Genomic DNA, 20,389 nt, shown 5'->3' on the forward strand with positions numbered 1-20,389 from the left:
TTCTCTCTCTGCATTATCTTTTCACATTACATTTAATTTTACAGTTTACTTTATATTTTTCCATTACCGATTTACCCCATCCACTCATTTCTTTTCAATCGTCCACTCACTCCATCTTTTTCAATATTTCCTTTAACTTTTCCTTACAATTTCTTCTTCTCTCATTTTCCTCCATAGCCGAAAATATTCAAGCACACAAAGCTCACTCCTTTTCATTTTTCTTCCTTCAAAATGCTACAAAAATGGTGCGTACAATACCTACAGAGGCAGTTCGAAAATGATGAAGCAAAGGTGCGATTTTTGAATTTCAAAAATCGTAAGATTTTCTTTGAGTTTGGGTTCGTTTTCACTTATGAGCAAGATGGTGACTTTGGGCCAGATGTGATGGACATTGTTGAGCCATTAAAATGGAACAAGTTTGTGAGACACCCCATGCCCGTTAATGATTCTTTAGTGAAGGAGTTTTATGCCAATATTTCTAAGCCAAATAAACATTCCATTTTTGTCCATGGTAAATACATTTGTTTCATACCGTATGCAATTAATCGATATTTTCATTTACAGGGTGTTGAAGATCAACATGCAATTTTTGAGAGAGATACTGACAGTGCAACTTACGATAGAGTTTTGGAGGATTTGTGTTTTTTGAATACCCCTTAGAAGGTCGACAAACCAATTGTTACTCTGTTAATAGGGAATGTCTTCAACCACGAGCAAAATTGTGGAACCATTTCATGAAGCATAAGCTTATGCCGACCGCCTATAACACAATGGTAACCCTCCAACGATTAATTGTTTTTCCCTCTATTATGGTTACACATACTATTTTTGTGGGTAAGATAATTTTTGAACAAGTGCATGATTGCTTAAGTAAGAAAGCTAGTGCGTTGGTCTTTCCTAATCTTGTTACAGCATTACTGAACAAGTAAAAGGTTAGTGGGAGTAATTTTTATGAAGTTTTATATGGTGTCTCAGGCATAAAAAGAGTCAGTTTGCCATTGTTGTTGGGTTTGGATAACCCTGAGTCTAAGGAAACTACTAATGAGGAGTATGGGGATGACAAACCATTCAATGCCGAGGCAAGATTGCTTGCTCTTGAAGAAACTATCCAACATACACATATTCATTTGCATGCTCTACATGGTGATATGAGAAATTTCTTTGGCTATGTGAAACACAGAGATATAGCCTATGCGACCAATATTGTAAGCCAGTTCATGCACAACCCTAAAGAAACACATCTTAGGGTTGCATATCAAATTATGCATTACTTGAAAGACACGCCAGGTAAAAAAAAATTATTTAAGAAAGGGGAAAAACTAACACTTAAAGCCTACACTAATGTCGATTATAAAGGGTTTACAGTTGATAAAAAATCAATATCATTTTATTGTATTTTACTAGGAGGCAACCTTATGACCTAGAGGAGTAAAAAACATAATGTCAAAAACATAATGGCACTTGGATTTACAAATTATTATGGCTAAAGATTGTCTTGTAAGATTTAAAAGTTATGTGAGAAGGTCCACTGATGCTCTATTGTGACAATAAATCAGATATTAATATGAACATAATCCATTTCAACATGATCTTACAAAACATATCAAAGTTAAGTGAGGACAAGATTGGAATAGATGATATCCATTAACTAGCTTAAGGGAGAGTTAAAAATCCAATCTCTAAAGAGGAAAGTTGATGTGTATAGCTGTAATTAGCTAGGAGATTTTCTAGCCATTGTAATCCATGATTATAGGGAATTAGTTTTAGGTTAGTATATATAGGATTAATCAGCTTTCTAGTGTAGAGTTTCTTAGTTTGAATCCTCTGAAGTGTATATATGTTAGTGTAATCTCTCATTATCAAATATAATTGAGTTCAACCCTAATTTTTATCAAGAATATAATTCTAATTTAGTGTTCTACTAGGAGTTAACTTTATCTAATTAATACCCTATCTAATTTCTTAGTTGCATAAGACGTAACGTGCAAAGAAAACAAAAAATAAAAATCTAACAATTAGGTTAAATTAAAACCCTAACTAAGTTATATGACTACAATCTATGCTCTCCGTGTAGTTAGTGTGTAAATATTATAGAGTCACAACTTGCATATGAGCTCATCAAAGTTTGTTCTTAAAAGGGCCTTAGAAAGAACGTTTGCAAGTTATTGTGTAGGAACTTAATTTAATTTTAGAATTGTTGACTTTCTGTAAATTAAACGTTTATTGATTTTCACATGTTTAGTTTTGTCATGGTCGATAATATTCATGACAATTCGATGGCAGATTGGTTGTCGCTTTGTACCTCGAACTGTCCATTGAAGTCCAACTTCAATACTTTCAATAATCTTTGTATCCACATTCCTTCCTAAATTCCAAGTGTTATGCTTCAACACTACTTCTCAACAGCACTTCTTGTTTCTTACTTCTCCATGTAACTAAATTTTAACATAAAAATAAGCAGTAACCACTCGTGGATATTCTGTCAATTAAATCTCTAGCCCAACTAGCATAAAAACTATTTCTACCTTAAAATTCTCATTTTCTTGAATAACAGTTTGTGTCCAAATGTCATCTTTAGATATCTAATATCTTAAAATTATGTTAATTACTTTAAGTTGCTCTTCCCTAATGTATTTCATAGGCTCACAATTCTTACTATAGAAAAATGTCTGGTCTAATTAGAGATAAATAAATGTTAGGAAATAAACCGAGTACGAGTAATTTCCTTATAACCAGATTAGTGAGAATGCGAAATAAAAGCAGAAAAATAATACCCGAAATTGATAACGGAGTTCAGCCAATTGTACTTACGTCTCCGGGCTGCTGCAGATCTTTTACTAAGAGAAAATTTACAGGTGTTTACACAACACACTTGAGAGAGAACTAGAAGATTTTGGGATGATTTTAAAGCTAAATGAGCTAGGGTATTTATAGTTGAAACTTATGGACTAATCTTTGTAAATACCCTAAAGTTCAATGATTCAATTTTGTAATTAACCCTAAAAAAATAAGCACCCCCCCCCAATTCAAGCAGCCAGCTGCTGCTTTGAATTTCAACAATCTCCCACTTGAAGACTGATTTTAATCTGTCTTCACACCTCGATCAATGCAGCAGCTTTTCTAGTCTTGTTACTCTAGCATGCCAACTGAAGTTTAACACAACTTCAGTTTGTCTGTGGTCACCGTCTTTGTCAACATGTCTGCCGGATTTTGAGCTCCACTAATCTTTTCAAGTTTCAAAATCCCATCTTCCAGAAGAGACCGGATAAAATGATATCGAAATTGTATGTTCTTCGTTCTGGAATGAAAAAACGGATTCTTTGCTAGATGGATAACACTTTGACTGTCGCAATACAAGACATTGTTTTCTTGTTTCTTGCCTAACTCTTCCAAGAAACTTTGGAGCCAGACCATCTCCTTGCTGGCTTCCGTAACAGCGACATATTCTGCTTCGGTTGTGGAGAGAGCAACTATCTTCTGTAGTTGAGAAACCCAACTCAGTGCAGTACCTCCTAACGTATAGACATACCCTGTAGTGCTCCTTCTTATGTCGACATTTCCGGCTAAGTCAGCATCTACATAGCCTGTCAGTATTGTATCTCCACCTTTGAAACAAAGTGCTTTGTTTGTGGTACCTCGTAGATATCTAAGGATCCATTTGACTGCTTCCCAATGTATCTTGCCAGGATTATTCATGTACCTGCTAGCAGCTCCCACTGCATGAGCAATATCTGGTCTGGTACAAACCATGGCATACATCAGACTTCCAATTACTGAGGCATACGGCACCTTCACCATGTGTGCACGTTCTTCCTCCGTCTTTGGTGATTGGTCTTTGGAGAGTCTGAAATGAACACCTAAAGGTGTACTTACTGGTTTAGCATCTTGCATGTTGAACCTGGAGAGTACTTTGTTGATGTACTCAGCCTGTGATAACATCAAAGTCCCCGACTTTGTGTCTCTCTTGATCCTCATCCCAAGAATCTGCTTTGCAACGCCCAGATCCTTCATAGCAAACTGCTTCGACAATTTTTTCTTCAAGTTTATAATCTCTTGCATGTCTGAACCTGCAACGAGCATGTCATCAACGTACAACAATAAAATAATGAAGCTGTTGTCTAACCTCTTGATGTAGCAACAATGATCTACTTGGCATCTGGTAAAACCACTGCTGCCCATGAAGCTATCGAACTTCTTGTACCACTGTCTGGGAGCTTGTTTTAAACCATACAAGCTCTTCTTCAACCTGCATACCAGGTTTTTCTTGCCTGCCTTTGTGAAACCTTCTGGCTGCCTCATATAGATTTCTTCCTCCAAATCACCATGAAGGAAAGCTGTCTTTACATCTAACTGCTCAAGATGTAAATTTTCTGCAGTTACAATTTTCAACACCAGTATGATTGTAGACAGTTTCATGACTGGAGAGAAAATTTCATTATAGTCAATACCTTCTTTTTGCTGAAAACCTTTGACTACCAATCTTGCTTTGTAGCGTTTGCTCCCATCGTGCTCTTCTTTGATCCTGTAAATCCACTTGTTATGGAGCGCTCTCTTGCCTGGTGGTAATTCAGCTAATTCACACGTCTGATTTGACATAAGCGAGTCCATCTCATCTTTCATGGAAGACTCCCACTTGACTGAATCATCCACTTGCATCACTTCATCATAGCACTCTGGTTCACCATTGTCAGTCAGCAACAAGTAGTGCAAAGAAGGCGAATACCGTTGGGTTGGTTTAGGAATTCTGGAGGAGCGTCTCAGTTCTGGTGTGCCTGATTCTTCCTCTTGAACTGCTTCAGGACTGATCTGAACATCATTTCCAGAAATCTCCTCGAACTCAGCAAATTCCTTTGTTTCAGCCTTGGTATTACTTGATTCTGCGGTTGACTTGTCTTTGTTCATCACATTCTCATTGAAAATGACGTCTCTACTTCTGATGATCTTCCGATTTTCTTAGTCTTAAAACCGGTAACCGAACTCATCACCACCGTAACCAACAAAGACACATTTGTTGGACTTGGCATCAAGTTTACTTCTTTCAGCAGAGTTTATGTGTACATAAGAAATACAACCAAACACTCTTAAGTGTGAAAGGTTTATTTCTTTATTGCTCCAAGCTTCCTCTGGTATTCCGCCACCCAAAGGAACTGAGGGCCCACAGTTGATCAGGTAAGCTGCAGTGTTGATAGCTTCAGCCTATAGAAATTTGGGCAATCCAGCATGTATCCTCATGCTTCTGGCACGTTCATTCAGAGTTCTGTTCATGCGCTCTGCTACGCCATTCTGCTGCGGTGTTATGGGAACTGTTGTCTCCATCTTGATCCCATTGTTTGCGCAGAAATCTCTGAATCTACTGTCTCTGTACTCTCCTCCATTGTCAGACCTCAACTGCTTGACTTTCAAACCATTCTCATTTTCCACCATGGCTTTCCAATTTTTGAAGGTATTAAAGACTTCTGATTTCTTCTTCAAAAAATAAACCCACACCTTCCTTGTTGAATCATCGATGAAGGTGACATAATATAGTGAGCCTGCAAGATATGGAATTGGGGATGGTCCCCATACATCAGTATGAATCAATTCTAACCTTTCTGCCTTGGGTGTCTTGCCAATCTTTGCAAAACTGACTTTCTTTTGTTTGCCAAAGATACAATCCTCGCATAGTCCGACATCTACATTCTTTAGATCCGGCAGCTTCCCTTTTGACAAAAGTGTCTTCATCCCTTTCTCGCTCATATGGCCAAGCCTTTGGTGCCATAGGTTTGATTTTCCATCAGCATCTGCTACTGCAATGATATTCTCTAAATTTGAGGTTACATAGAGAGTACTAGTCTTCTTACCACGAGCAATGACGAGTGCTCCTTTGGTAATCTTCCATTTACAGCCTGAAAAGGTTGTACTATATCATTCTCCATCAAGCTGTCCAACAGAAATCAGATTTATTTTGAGGACAGGAATATGTCTCACTCCTGTCAGCTTCCAGGTGGTCTGGTTTGGCAGCTTTAGTCGGATATCTACTTTTCCGACGATCTTCATGGTTTCATCATCAGCAAGATGAACCTTCCCAAAATCACCACTAACATAGTTCTCCATGATTTCTTGGCATGGGGTGGAGTGGAAAGATGCCCCTGAATCCAAGATCCATGATTCAATCGGACTGTTGATGCTTAGAATCATGGCATCACCTGTCACGTTGGCAGATTCCTGTGCACCTGTATCTTTCTTCAGTGCTCGACAATCTCTTTTAAAGTGACCTTTCTTGCCACAATTATAACAGGTAAAATCTTTCTTTCCCGTTTTGGATTTTTCCCGTCTGGATTTTGATCTGCCACGATTTGAATATCTTTCTGAAGTTCTTCCTCTAGACTCCGTGTGCAAGGATGAGGAGGTTGATGTTTCACCCGATTCTCTCCGTCGAATTTCTTCACTCAATACCAGATCCCGAACATCGTCGAATTTCAATTTGTTGTTTCCCGACGAGCTGCTGAGTGTTGTAACAGTAGCATTCCAACTGTCTGGTAGAGATGATAAGAGAATTAAAGCTCGAACTTCATCATCGAACTCAATTTCCACTGAACTCAATTGGGTTGTGATTGTGTTGAGTTCATTTAGGTGTTGTGCCACCGATGCCCCTTCCGTCATCCACAAATTGAATAATCGCCTCATCAAATGAACTTTGTTTGAGGCCGATGGCTTCTCATACAGACTGGAGAGAGCCGCCATAAGACTCGCTGTGGTCTTTTCTTTTGCTATGTTGAAAGCAACATTGCGGGATAACGTTAGTCGGATAACTCCGAGGGCTTGTCTGTCGAGAAGAGCCCAATCTTCATCCTTCATGCCCTCTGGTTGCTTTCCTGAGAGGGGTTGATATAGATTTTTCTGGTACAGAAAATCTTCGATCTGCATCTTCCAAAAGCCAAAGTCCGCACCATCGAACTTTTCAATTTTCACCTTCCCTTCGTCTGCAGCCATCGCTCCCACTCGAATCTGGCTTCTTTGAATCGTTTTTGACAATTTCTGCGAACCGCTGTCTATTTGAACACCTCCGCCGACAAATTCGTATCGCCGACAAAATTTCACTATTCACGAAATTCACTATTCATGTGAATAGTAACCTCGCAGAAAAATTGGCAAAATTCACAACCAAAAGCTCTGATACCAGTTGTTAGGAAATAAACCGAGTACGAGTAATTTCCTTATAACCAGATTAGTGAGAATGCGAAATAAAAGCAGAAAAGTAATACCCGAAATTGATAACGGAGTTCAGTCAATTGTGCTTACGTCTCCAGGCTGCTGCAGATCTTTTACTAAGAGAAAATTTACAGGTGTTTACACAACACACTTAAGAGAGAACTAGAAGATTTTGGGATGATTTTGAAGCTAAATGAGCTAGGGTATTTATAGTTGAAACTTAGGGACTAATCTTTGTAAATACCCTAAAGTTCAATGATTCAATTTTGTAATTAACCCTATTACAAAATAATAAAAAAATAAGCAGCCCCCCCCCCAATTCAAGCAGTCGGCTGCTGCTTTGAATCTCAACAATAAATAAACTTAATAACAAGCCTTTGGTACTAATCTTTGTTTACTGGAACTCTCATGAAATCCTTAATTTTAAATTAGTTTTTATAGGAGTCTCGGTTGATATGCATCCCAATATACCAATTTTAATAACTCAACCTATTATATACTTTCTTTAAGAGATAACAATTCGGGTTTATGATCTAGCTACCTCTATTCCTAAAAAATATTTGAGTGAACCAAGGTCTTTAGCTTCTAATATTCTATCCAAAAGACCTTTAAATTTGTTAATGTCTCTAGAGTCATCACCAATTTTGATCATATCAACCATATACATTATGAGAATAGTCATTTTCCTTTCTAGAGACATTTTCAAGAAAAGTGTGTGATCAAACGAACATTGTTGGTAGCCATTTTGACCAAAGCTTTGGTAAACCTATACAATGGTTTCTTCAATTCACATACCTTGTGGGTTTTAGAGTATTTTTCAAAGCCTGTTGGAATTTCTGTGTAGAAATATTCTTCAAGGTTTCCATTTAGGAGGATGTTTATAATGTCTAATTGAAAGAGCGGTCAATCTTCATTTACTACTTGTAAATGGCGAAATAGTACTCCAATTGTTAGAGTCTCTAACAATGTCAATTTTTCTATTGATGAAAAAGTTTCTTGGTTGTCAATTCTATACGGATTGGCTGAATCCTTTTGTTACCAGTCTTGTGATGTAGGGGGATCCAAGACAAATGATGTTGAGCTATTAGATTGCACATTGATGGCGCTGAGATACCATGAGTTGGCAGATCAGCGCAAAAGCGGGAGTTGATTGTGATATGTTCCTCATTGGGGCTATTTTGAGTGTGTTTCAGTCTTTTGACCATAACTTTGGCTACGGGTGTCAGAATCGCGCATAAGACCCCAATTCGGAAAGCCCCTTTTGACGCGCACGCTGTCCACGTCGAACATGGCTCCATGTGGCCTTTTTTCGACCTCAAATTCTTCCGTTTTCCCGTCCGAATCACTAGTTTTATTTATTTTTTACTATTTATGGTAATATTTTGCTTGTCAGTTAGGAAGTCAATTTAAATCCGATTTGGGCCAGATTTTTTGTAGATTGTTTATTTTATTTTGAATTTTAATTTAGAGTGATTTTCGGGGTTTTTCTATTTTTGGTAAAATTCGGATAAACACGATTTTTGGCTATAACAGTCCGGCTTGTGGACTGATTTTTGGATTGTTTGATTTTATAATATTTAGTTAAACCCTAGAGAATTGTTGTCTCTGGTTTTGGGTGAATTTTTTCTTGTGAATCATCTATTGGAACCAACCTACAGGATAATCGCTATTCTGTCTGGCGTCATCTTGCCTCGAAACTTTGAACTCTCCTATCAAAATGGACAAATTTCTATAACAGGAATTTTCGTTGAATTAACATTGGTTACTGATTTTTCTTCACAATGTTGATTCTATCTGGCAACAAAATTGAAAATAAACAAAAATCAATATTTTTTTGTTTTATTGTAATTTTTGGTTCTATGTTTTAAATCAATCGAAATTTTAATAGAATTTATTCTATTACTATTTATAATATAAATCTTTTGAAAGTGACAACTTTGTTATTAATTTGTTTCAAAATTTAAGTTTCTAACTAAATTTTGTTGGTAGAACAAACCAAAATTTGTTTTCGACTGATTGTTAGAATTATTATTAATTAGAATTCCGTGTTTTAAACCAAAAATGGGTTATCCCATCAATTCACCAAACTTGCGATCTAGAGCATTAGTTCTTATGCTTTGAATTAAAATACAACGGTGTCAATGATCGTGAGCCACAACGAGAAATTTGTAAAATTTTACGGATAGAATTTCACGACATGAAAAATAAAATGTTGTTGTGAGTTATATTATGATTAGAATTAATTATTAGTATTTTATGAGTTATATTACAATTAGGATTAATTATTAGTATTTTATTTTATTAGTAACTCTATAAAACTATTTTGTAGGAATTTTATCCTATCTAGGACACTCAACTAAACTTGTAATACCCCTGTTGTAACTTTTCAATTTATGATAAGAAATAAAAAAAACATATTTATCATGAATCCTATTTCTATATGGAATCAGTTGTCAGCGGTCTTTATCGTCTGATTACTTTCATAATCGTTTTTCTTGTCGTCTTTCTCCATTAAATTTTCTACCATTCCGATCAACAGATTGCTACTTTGCTTTGTCGTATATCATCACCCGCACTCGTTCTCTCACCAACCCGTATCAGGGTGCAATCCTCGTTTGTCGATGCTGCTTTGCTCATTCATTGAATCTCCCTCTCGTTAATCGTGATTACAATTTGAATAAATTAACTACAAACCTGCTAATTAGAAGTGTCTTTGAATCTGGAATCTGTGTTTATAACTCAATGTAATCATGGGAGATCAGATTTCAAAAACCCTTTAAATCATTCTCTTTGGTACCAAATTTCTGTTTCAAATGACTCCTAGAAGAAAAATAGTTAAATCTAACTTTGCTCTGTTATTTTTGAGCTTTAATTCATGGATTATTGATTCAGGAGCTACTAACCACATGACGGGAGACTTCACTCTTTTTTAGAATTTTGCGAAAGCAATTTCTTCTTTTAGTTTTCGAATGACTGATGGTTCACTTCCATCGATTGTGGTTAGTGGTTTTATTCAGATTAATCAACATATTATTTTATCTCCTATTCTTTATGTTTCGAGTTTTCCTTGCAATCTTCTTTCAGTTGGTAAATTGTTTACGGATTTGTGTTGCACTTCTCGATTTAACTTTAATATTTACAAAATTCAGGATTTGAGCCTTGGAATAGTGATTGGTACTGCTATGCGTCATGGTGGACTTTTCATTCTTGATGCCCCTCCACCAAACCAAAAACTCTATACTAGTATGTCATCATTTGTTTCAATATCCCCATCACCTCATGATGTGTCTCTTGATATTGTTTTTAGGCATTTTAGGTTAGGTCACGCCAGTTTTATTTATCTGGCCAAGTTGTTTTCCACTCTTTATTCATAAAAATCATGCATCTTTTTCTTGTGATATTTGTCATCTTGCTAAACATATTCGTAACACATATCCTCCTTCTCCATATCATTCTTCCAAGCATTTTTCAAAGATACATAGTGACATTTGGGGCCCCTCTCGTGTTAAAAGCTTAAATGGTGTTAAATCTGAGGCTGGAGATATTTTTAAATGGTTCCACAAGATGATTGAGAACCAATTTTAGAGTTCTATTGGCATATTTAAGTCAGATAATGATAGTGGTGTTAGGTGTTGTGTTTTGGTAGGTTCGGTGGATGAGAGGTTGATGGGTAATTCGATATTAATTGGAAAAAGCTGAAATTCACACTTTTTCCCTGGATTTTAGCAGAGAAGAAAGGTTTATGTTCAATGTTATGTATGGTAATGGTGTTAGGTGGATTTGGTGTGTTTAGAGTCCATTGGGTTAATGGGTTTGTCTATGTTTTCAATGTCAAGAAAACTGAAATTCACAATCACTCTTCCCCTTGGATTTTAGATTTAGAAAATAAAGGTTTATGTTCAAGGAAGGTGACATCCATAAATGTAAAGAATTTCTTAGTGGAAGGAGAATAACCCCAATAACCCTTTTGAAGATAGGAGTAACCAAAAAAGACAAATTGAACTATCCAAAAACACCAAATCCACCTAACACCACTACCACACCTGACATTCAAAACAAACACCAAACCATTAACCCATTGAACTCTCCTAAAACACCAAATCCATTTGTGCCATCACTTATTTCTCAAACTGATCTTCTTACCTACAAATGGTGACCCAAACACATCCATGTTCCCACAAGACCTGTGTACTGGCAAGATCCAAAACCAGGTTTAAAATCATTGGAAAATGAAGAAGGTAATTTCGATGTTTTGGTTAATACCATTAACTTACCAATTACTCAAAGAGAGGGAGTACGAGGAGGCACAACTCATCCTATTGATAAATTTGTTTCTTAAAGAAAACTAACATCAATTTTTAAGACATTTACAACTAAGATTGAGAGCATCCACATTCCATAAACCATAAAAGAAGCTTTAAAAAATCTCGAATGAAAGAAGATAGTAGAAGAATTATCTTATATTGAAAGCAACAAAACATTGGTAATTGTTGATCTTCCTAAATACAAGAAACCAATTAGCTACAAATGGGATTTTACCGTGAAATACAAGGTAGATGGCAGTGTAAGGATAGACTAGTGCAAAGGGGTTTACTCAGACTCATGGAGTAGACCATCAAGAGAATTTTGCCCCAGTTGCGAATCTCAATACTATAAGAGTACTATTGTCCTTAGCAGTAAATAATGACAATATACTTCATCAAATAGATTTTAAAAACACATTCCTCTATGCTAATCTTGAAGAAGAGGTCTATATGCAGATTCCAACAGGGGTACAAGTATAATCTAGAAATCAACAAGTATGCAAATTGTTGAAGCCTCTATATGGTCTAAAACAATCTCCTCGTGCCTGGTCCGACAGATTCATGAAATTACTTTTACAAGAAAATTATAAAGAATGTTAATCTAATCATACTTTGTTTTTTAAAACCACTCTAAACAAGAAAAAGACAGTTTTAATTGTCTACGTAGATGACATCATCATCACATGTGATAACTGAGGAGAAATCGAGAAATTGAAGGCGTTACTAACAAGAGAATTCAAAATCAAGGACTTGGAGATCATGAGATATTTTTAGGCATGGAAATGGCAAGCTAGAGAGAAGGAATTTTCATAAACTAACGAAAGTACATTCTAGACTTACTCTTTGAAACCAGAATGGCTAGTTGCAAGCCTTCAGAAACTTCTATGGAAGAAAATCTGAAGCTTAGGAAAAATAAAAAACCAGTAAATAAAGATCAATATCATATGTTAGTTGGTAAACTCATCTATCTGACACTTACTAGCTAGCCATAGCCTTCTCTGTTAGCATTGTTAGTCAATCATGAATGATCCTAGAGCATAATATTTATACATGGCATTTTAAATTTTGAGATATTTAAATATGAAACCAAGACATGGATTAATTTGCAAAAAACATAAAGATAGAACAATCAAGATTTTCTATGATTCAAGCTGGGCCGGAGAATTAACAGATATGAGATCAACTACGGATTATTATTCGTTTGTTTTGGGAAACTTGGTGACGTGGAGAAGTAAGAAACAAGTGGTTTCTAGAAGTAGTGCTGAAGTAGAATATCAAGTGATAAGCACTGGAAATTTGTGAAGATGTTTGGTTACAAAGACTCATAACTGAACTAAAGGTGAGTAATTGATAACTCCGTAAAAATTCCATATTTAGGGCCTTTTCACTTAAATTACTGACTGTCTAAGAGCACATATAGGATCATATAGATTCATTTAGGAGCATATAGTTGCATGTGGTGGAAATATATTTTGTTGCGACATTTTATTTTGAAATCGATGTTGCGTTATAGGGAAGGTGTTTTGTTTGATGATGTACAAGATTTGGGAGAAAGGATAAGAAAAAAGGAATTGTCGTAACATGATGAGATTGCTGAGCAGAATGCAAATACCAAACTGAACGACATTTTGGAAGTGGAAAAGATGAAAAATGATATTTTTATGAGCCAACTGTCCTTGTCTTCAGGTTCCCTCAACCACCAGTCACCCGAGAGGAGACATCTGCCACCTGGGTCATCTGATTCTATCGGGACCACACCTAGCTACAAGCTGATCCTATCTGGACAACGTCCAGCTGTAACCTACCCAGGAGGGGACCACACCCAAGTGCCCTAGAGGGGACCACTGCTGCATCTGCCTAATCTCTTACGTGAAAGAAACCAGCTTGGGGTAGCCTAGGAATTTCAACAAAAAAACTCTAGGTTTATTCACCACTATAAATAGGAGATGAAGCCACCAGATTAAGAGACTTTATTTTTGAGAAAAGAGTGAAGAGGCGGCTGGAAGAAAAATGTTACTCTTTTTTCCGGCAATCACTTTTGCCATGACATTTCTCCATTAGAAAGCTCGAGGGAGTGACGAGCTAGGCGTCCGATAGGAGCTATCGAGCTAGGGCAGTTCGTGGTGGCCGAGGGGAGCACTGGTAGCACACATCAAAGGATTTTTCTCCATCCCTTTGTTGTTTACTTTCATTTATCTTATTTTGGTTGTATGGAACAGATTAATTTCATGCCTTGTTTCTTGGAATATTCGAACCCCACCATGGACTAGTTTTATTTGGTGGGAGTTCTTTATGGATATTTAAGATTTATTTTAATGGATGTTTGTTTTTTATATTGTTATTTGTTTTTTTTATGATGTTTAATGCCTTAAGGTTAGAGGAGCTATGAGAGTAGTCATTCCTTAGAAGATTGCTTAGTGTTTGAGAGAATGACTAAGTAGCATAACCTTAGTGTTTGAGAGAAACTAGGAAGGATCCACATAAGTAAGGGGTTCTAGATAGTAAATAGGCCTAATCCAACCTTAGACATAAGGTTAGGATTTCAATCGACTAAAAGGAGTAGTGCTCGGTCGAGAGGTTAGATGCTAGTGTTGCCTCTAAAAGGTATTGTCGTGACATATCATGTTATCTGAACCTATAGGATCCTTGCACTTGCTAACTCCAATAGATTTACCAATAGCATCTTGAACCTGTCGAGTCGCTTGACAAGAGATAGCATAAGGCACCATTCGTAAACTTTATTGGGTAAATAAGGCATAGAAGTAATACCATCTTGAAAAGATAGACTTAAGTTTATAAAGTGAATCCTATAATTTATTCCAATAGTAGCTTGTTCTATGAGGATTCACAAGTCATTTTATTCAAGTCCAGTGTTTACATTTTGTTTTGCCTTTACATTCTCATTTGATTGCACTGAACACAATATAATCTGCCATGACATCTTCATCCACTATGCCACGACATCTCCATTTGCTATCATATTACCATCATTCTATTTCCACAACATCCATTTCATCTTGCCATAACATTCTCATTTATAAATAACATCACTAACTATACTAAGGTGAAATAATAAATTATTGTGATTTAGCTTATAAATTTTCTCCAATCATTGTGCATACGATACTCACTCATCATTGTATTACTTGTTCCATTGTGTATACTTGCACATATTTTCGCGATCATATATAGTAGTCACAATTCGCGGACAAGATTTTGGCGCCGTTGTCAGGGATTGGCAATTGAAAGTTAATTAATTTTGTCATAGCATTTTTATTTTATTTGTTCATTTTTTGTATATTTTTACTTGTTATTTTCCTTTTCTTTTTAAAGTTTTTATTTTACGTACTCAACGTGCTCAAGAAAAGATGTATCAAATTGGAAATCAAGGAATCGATCAAGAGGAAGATCATAATGTCGAGGTAATTCCAAATGTTGGGAATACAACTAGGCCTCGTACTATTCGAGATCACTTAAACCCTATCCTAAATGACCTAAATCCTGGAATTGTGGCACCCAAGATTTAGACAGCTCACTTTGAGGTCGAACCGGTTATGTTCGACATGTTGGAGTTGATTAGACAGTTTGGTGGTGCTCCTCATGAGGATGCAAGGCAACATGTTCAGGCACTTTTTTATGTCTGTGACTCCTTTTGACAACAAGGTGTGCATGAAGATGTGTTAAAATTGAAGTTATTTCCGTATTCTTTGAAAGATCATGCCATGGCATGGCTTAATGGAGTACCTTCTGGCTCGATAAGGTCATGGGTAGACTTGTGCAAAAAGAATTTATTGTGGCATAATATACCGAATATGAAAAACCATCTTAGGAATGTCATAGTATCACACCAAGGTGATGAAGAGTCTATGTATGAGTGTTGGGACCGATACAAAAGTTTGCTTCGTAAGTGCCCCAATCATGGATTCCACGACTGGACTTAACTTGTGATGTTCTACAATGGAGTCAATTCACCCACGAAGATGATACTAGATGCCTCGAAAAATGGGACATTGCTCGATAAATCACCTACAGAGGCATTCGACATTCTGGATAGGATTGCCAACAATGATTATCAGTTTTCATCTTTAAAGCTTAGAGTCAGGCGAAAAGAGCTTGGGACATTTGAGTTGGATACTACAAATTCTGTGTTCACCCAACTTTCTGCCATCACCAATATGTTGAAGAATTTGCAACAATCAAGTGAGGTGAAAGAAGTGAAAGAAACCAACTCAACATGTCTATTATGCCATGGTAATCACCATGAGAGCGAGTGTCCGAAGAGCGCACGAAGATCCGAGAAGTGGCACCAAATTCTATAAAGATGCTAAGTTTGAGGGGAGAAATGAGATTGTGCACAAAGATCCGAATGTGCAAGAAGATTCACATTCGCTGGAAAATAAGGATAAGGGTTTGAAGAGTGCAACCAATGAAGACAAGAAAAAATTTTCCATGGAAAAAGAAAAGCCCCTATCAGTAGGAGTTGATGACTAAAGGAAAGTTGTAGAATTTTGCCACAACAAACTTTTATGCACTGATAATCACTTGAAGCTTGATGAAGAAGAAAAAGACGAGCTCAAGGATATTCCAAAAGAGATGAGTTAATCTAGCTTACCCATAGCTAGATCATGTATAAAATTTGAAACTTAGATTCTATTAAATTTACCCATCTTAAACCCAAGTAACTACGCATCTGTCTAAGCTAGAAATTATAAAAGAAATAAGGAATGAAATGGAGATTAAGGAAAAATTCCCTAATGAGAAATTATTATTTGCCGCGGTAATTTTGTGGTATTCTGACATTGTTAATTTTCTCGTTAGTGTTGTTTTGTTTCTTTACTTGAATAGCCTAGGAAAGAACAAGGTCATACAAGATGGTAGCTATTGTCATAGGGATGACACTGACCTCTTCAAAGAATTTGCTACCCAAATGATTACAAGTTGCCACAGTAAAAAGGAGCTAAAAGATATCTCATTCCACTATCATTCAGCTTCATGCCGAGAGCACTTTGAAGAAGAGATGACTACTGTAAAGGTCTTACAATTCATATGTAAAAGATATAAAATGCCAGGGAAAAATATTTTTAAGGTGGAATTATTATATGTGTGGGGCATTTTGGTCTATATTGGTGCTCTGATCGAACGTGACAAAAAAATGCCATAACTATTTAAGATGTTTCAGAAAGAACAGACTCCCAAACAAGTAGACAATGGTAAATCCCCTATAGTAGTTGCACCCACTTAGAAAAAAGACTCAATTGGTATTGGCACAAATGTTTACATTGCTGATGATGTCGACCCATATGCAGAAATGCCACGATAAATTGCAATACTACTAGCCAAGAAGACCTAAGACCAAGTGGTAAATCTGACCAGCAACCTGATGACATTCTCTGCCTATATCAAGTAATAGGATGAGGATGTAATGAGGTTGAGCGGGGAGATGTTGACCCAATCCACACAGTGCCTAAAACCAAGAGACAAGAGAATGAGTCATAACTACCAACTCTGATAGCATCGTCGTAGCTCACGAAGCCACACGATACAACACAATCGAAAATGCTGCATTAATTCCCTTTGCACAAGAGTCGACGTCGTTTGAAGAATATGTCTGAACGTGAGGAACCTCAATTCACCTCGATCCCAGAAGACCTTAGGACCCCTTACAGCACCAACATTAGATTCTAAACAATCCACCTCCACCCCCATTGCGTAAGCGCCTACATCACACAACAACCATAGCACCACCACCATAAATAGTCAAGGTACCTTGCATTGCATTGCATAACATGTAGTCAAGTTTTACCTTAGTTTTTAGTGAGCATTGAGGACAATGCTTCTCTCAAGTTTGGGGGAGGTAGGGTTCCCAAGTTACTGCATGATAGTATTACTATAATGAATATGCCATGACATTAGTAAGTGTTCAAGTTAGTTTTTTTTGAATAAATTAATGATGCCCAATGATGATGAACTGTTTATGGCTAGAATTGAATGTACATGACTGTTGAGGATGATAGAACCAACTCTAGGACATGCTCCTTTGAAACTTTTGATACACGATTGTATGTTTTTCATGCTTAAGGAACCTAACAAAATTATAAGAGAACTATTGCATGCATTGGCATAAAACTTTGATAATGAATGATGAAAACCTCGCATGAAATGAAAAAATGAATGAAGAAAATGAAATTGTGAATAAATGCTTTGGCATATATGTAAAGGGACACTCCTCTATGTCATGGCATTGCCTGGAAACTGCATTTAAATAAATGACAGCCACGACATATGAGTAAATGAAAGTAGTCACGGGATGACTCTACCTGACTAGCTCGGGGGTGGAAGGTATGCTCCCTTTCACCTAGAGTGTGGGATGGTAGGTCTGATGGGATGAATCCCCTCGTAGTAGTGTTAAAGAAGAAAAAGAAAACAATGTGAGAGTAAACTTGTAAATGGCGTGGCAAAACAAGAGAGCTTACTTAGAAATTTTATAGATTTGGTAAGCATGGACTTGATACAATCAAACGCACACACTCACACAAAGTATATTTCCCTAGGGGACAATACTTGATTTCTCAAGCTAGTCTAGCGTGTTGAAGCAAACTGTGCTGAGGGCTAAAATTCTATACCACATGACTAGCTTGAAACTGAACTTGACATGGTATTTTTTATTTTTCTTAATATTATACATTACTTGAGGACAAACAATAGCTTAAGTTTGGGGTGTGATAACTCCATAAAAAGGCCATATTTAGGGCATTTTCACTTAAATAATTGTCTACCTAAGAGCCCATATAGGATCATATAGATGCATTTAGGAGCATATAGTTGCATGCGGTGGAAATATATTTTGTCACGGCATTTTATTTTGAAATTAATGTTGCGATATGGGGAAGGTGTTTTGTTTGATGATGTGCAAGATTTGGGAGCAATAATAAACAAAAAGGAATTGTCGTGACATGATGAGACCACTTAGCAAAATGCATATGCCAAATCGGACAGTGTTTTTGAAATGGAAAATATGAAATATGATATTTTTATAAGTCTATTGTCCTTGTCTTAAGGTACCCTCAACCACCAGTCACCAAAGATGAGACATCTACCACCTGGGTCGTCTGATTCTATAGGGACCACACCCAGCTGCAAGCTACCCAGGAGGGGACCACACCCAACTACCCTAGAGGGGACCACTGTTACATCTACCTCATCCTTCATGTGAAAGAAACCAACTTAGGGTAGCCTATGAATTTTAACATAAAATCCTAGGTTTATTCACCACTATAAATAGAAGATAAAGCCACCAGATTAAGAGACTTGATTTTTTAGAAAAGAGTGAAGAGGCGGCTGGAAGAAAAAGGTTCATCCTTTTTCGGTCAATCGCAATTGTCGTGGCACCATTAGCAAGCTCAATGGAGTGGTGAGCTAGGCGTCCTAGAGGAGCTAGCGAGCTAGGGCAGTTCGTGGTGGCCGAGAAGAGCTCTGGCAGCGCGCCTTGAAGGCTTTTCCTCCATCCCTTTTATGGTTACTTTTATTTATCTTATTTGGGTTGTATGGAACATATTAATTTCATGCCTCGTTGCTTTGAATATTCAAACCCCACCATGAACTAGTCTTATTTGTGGGAGTTCTTTTGGGATATTTATGTTTTATTTTAATGGATGATTGTTTTTGTATGATGTTATTTGTTTTGTTTATGATGTTTAATGCCTTAAGGTTGTAGTAGCTATAAGAGTAGCCATTCCTTAGGAGATTTCTTAGTGCTCGAGAGAATGACTAAGTAGCATATCCTTAGTGTTTGAGAGAAACTAGGGAGGATCGACATAAGCAAGGGATTCTAGATAGGAACTATGCCTAATCAACCTTAGACATAAGGCTAGGATTTCAATCGACTAAAAGGAGTAGTGCTTGGTCGAGAGGTTAGATACTAGTGTTGCCTCTAAAAGGTATTATTGTGACATATCATGTTATCTGAACCTATAGGATCCCTACACTTGCTAACACAAATAGGTTACCATGGCATCTTGAACCTGTCGAGTCCGTTGACTAGAGATAGCATAGGGACTCATTCGTAAACTATGTTAGCAAAAATAAGGCATAGAAGTAAGACCATCCTGAAAACATGGACTTAAGCTTCCAAAGTGACTCCTATCATTCATTCCTATAGTAGCTTGTTGTGTGAGGATTATCATGTCATTTTATTCAAGTCCAGTGTATACATTTGTTTTGCCTTTACATTCTCATTTGATTGCACTCAACACAATATAATTTTCTACGACATCTCCATCCACTTTGCCACAACATCTCCATTTGGTACCATATTACCATCATTCCATTTCCACAACATCCATTTCATCTTGCCACATCATTCTCATTTGTAAATAACATCACTAACTATACTTAGGTGAAATAGTAAATTGTTGTGATTAAGCTTATAAATTTCCTTCAATCCATGTGGATACGATACTTACTCATCACTGTATTACTTGTTTGATTGTGTATACTTGCACATATTTTCGCGATCATATATAGTAGTCACAATTCGCGGACAGTAATATAACCTACTTTGAGCTTCAGAGTGATAGTAAGTCAACTATAAGTACTGCTAATAACTCAGTTCATCACGACAAAACCAAACATGTGGAGATCAACAGACAATTCATTACTGAAAAGGTGAATGGAAGGACAGTAAAACTAAATTATGTCTCTTCAAAAGATCAACTAATCGATGTCTTGATTAAGGCGCTTCCATGGATCAACTTCAACAAGATTACATCTAAGTTGGATCTCTATAATATTTACTCCCCATCTTGAAAGGGTGTGATTTATATTACGATTAGGATTAATTATTAGTATTTTATGAGTTATATTACGATTATGATTAATTATGTAACACCATTAAC

General features: G+C 36.6%; 1 pseudogene; it reads left to right on the forward strand.

The window, feature by feature from the left end:
* Positions 1 to 231: 231 nt before the first annotated feature.
* LOC120130128 overlaps positions 232 to 20,389 on the forward strand; it is a 65,962-nt pseudogene continuing 45,804 nt past the window's right edge.

The sequence above is a fragment of the Hibiscus syriacus genome, unplaced genomic scaffold (genome assembly GCF_006381635.1).
Source record: "Hibiscus syriacus cultivar Baekdansim isolate YM2019G1 unplaced genomic scaffold, ASM638163v2 tig00110514_pilon, whole genome shotgun sequence".
NCBI classification, from domain to species: Eukaryota; Viridiplantae; Streptophyta; class Magnoliopsida; order Malvales; family Malvaceae; genus Hibiscus; species Hibiscus syriacus.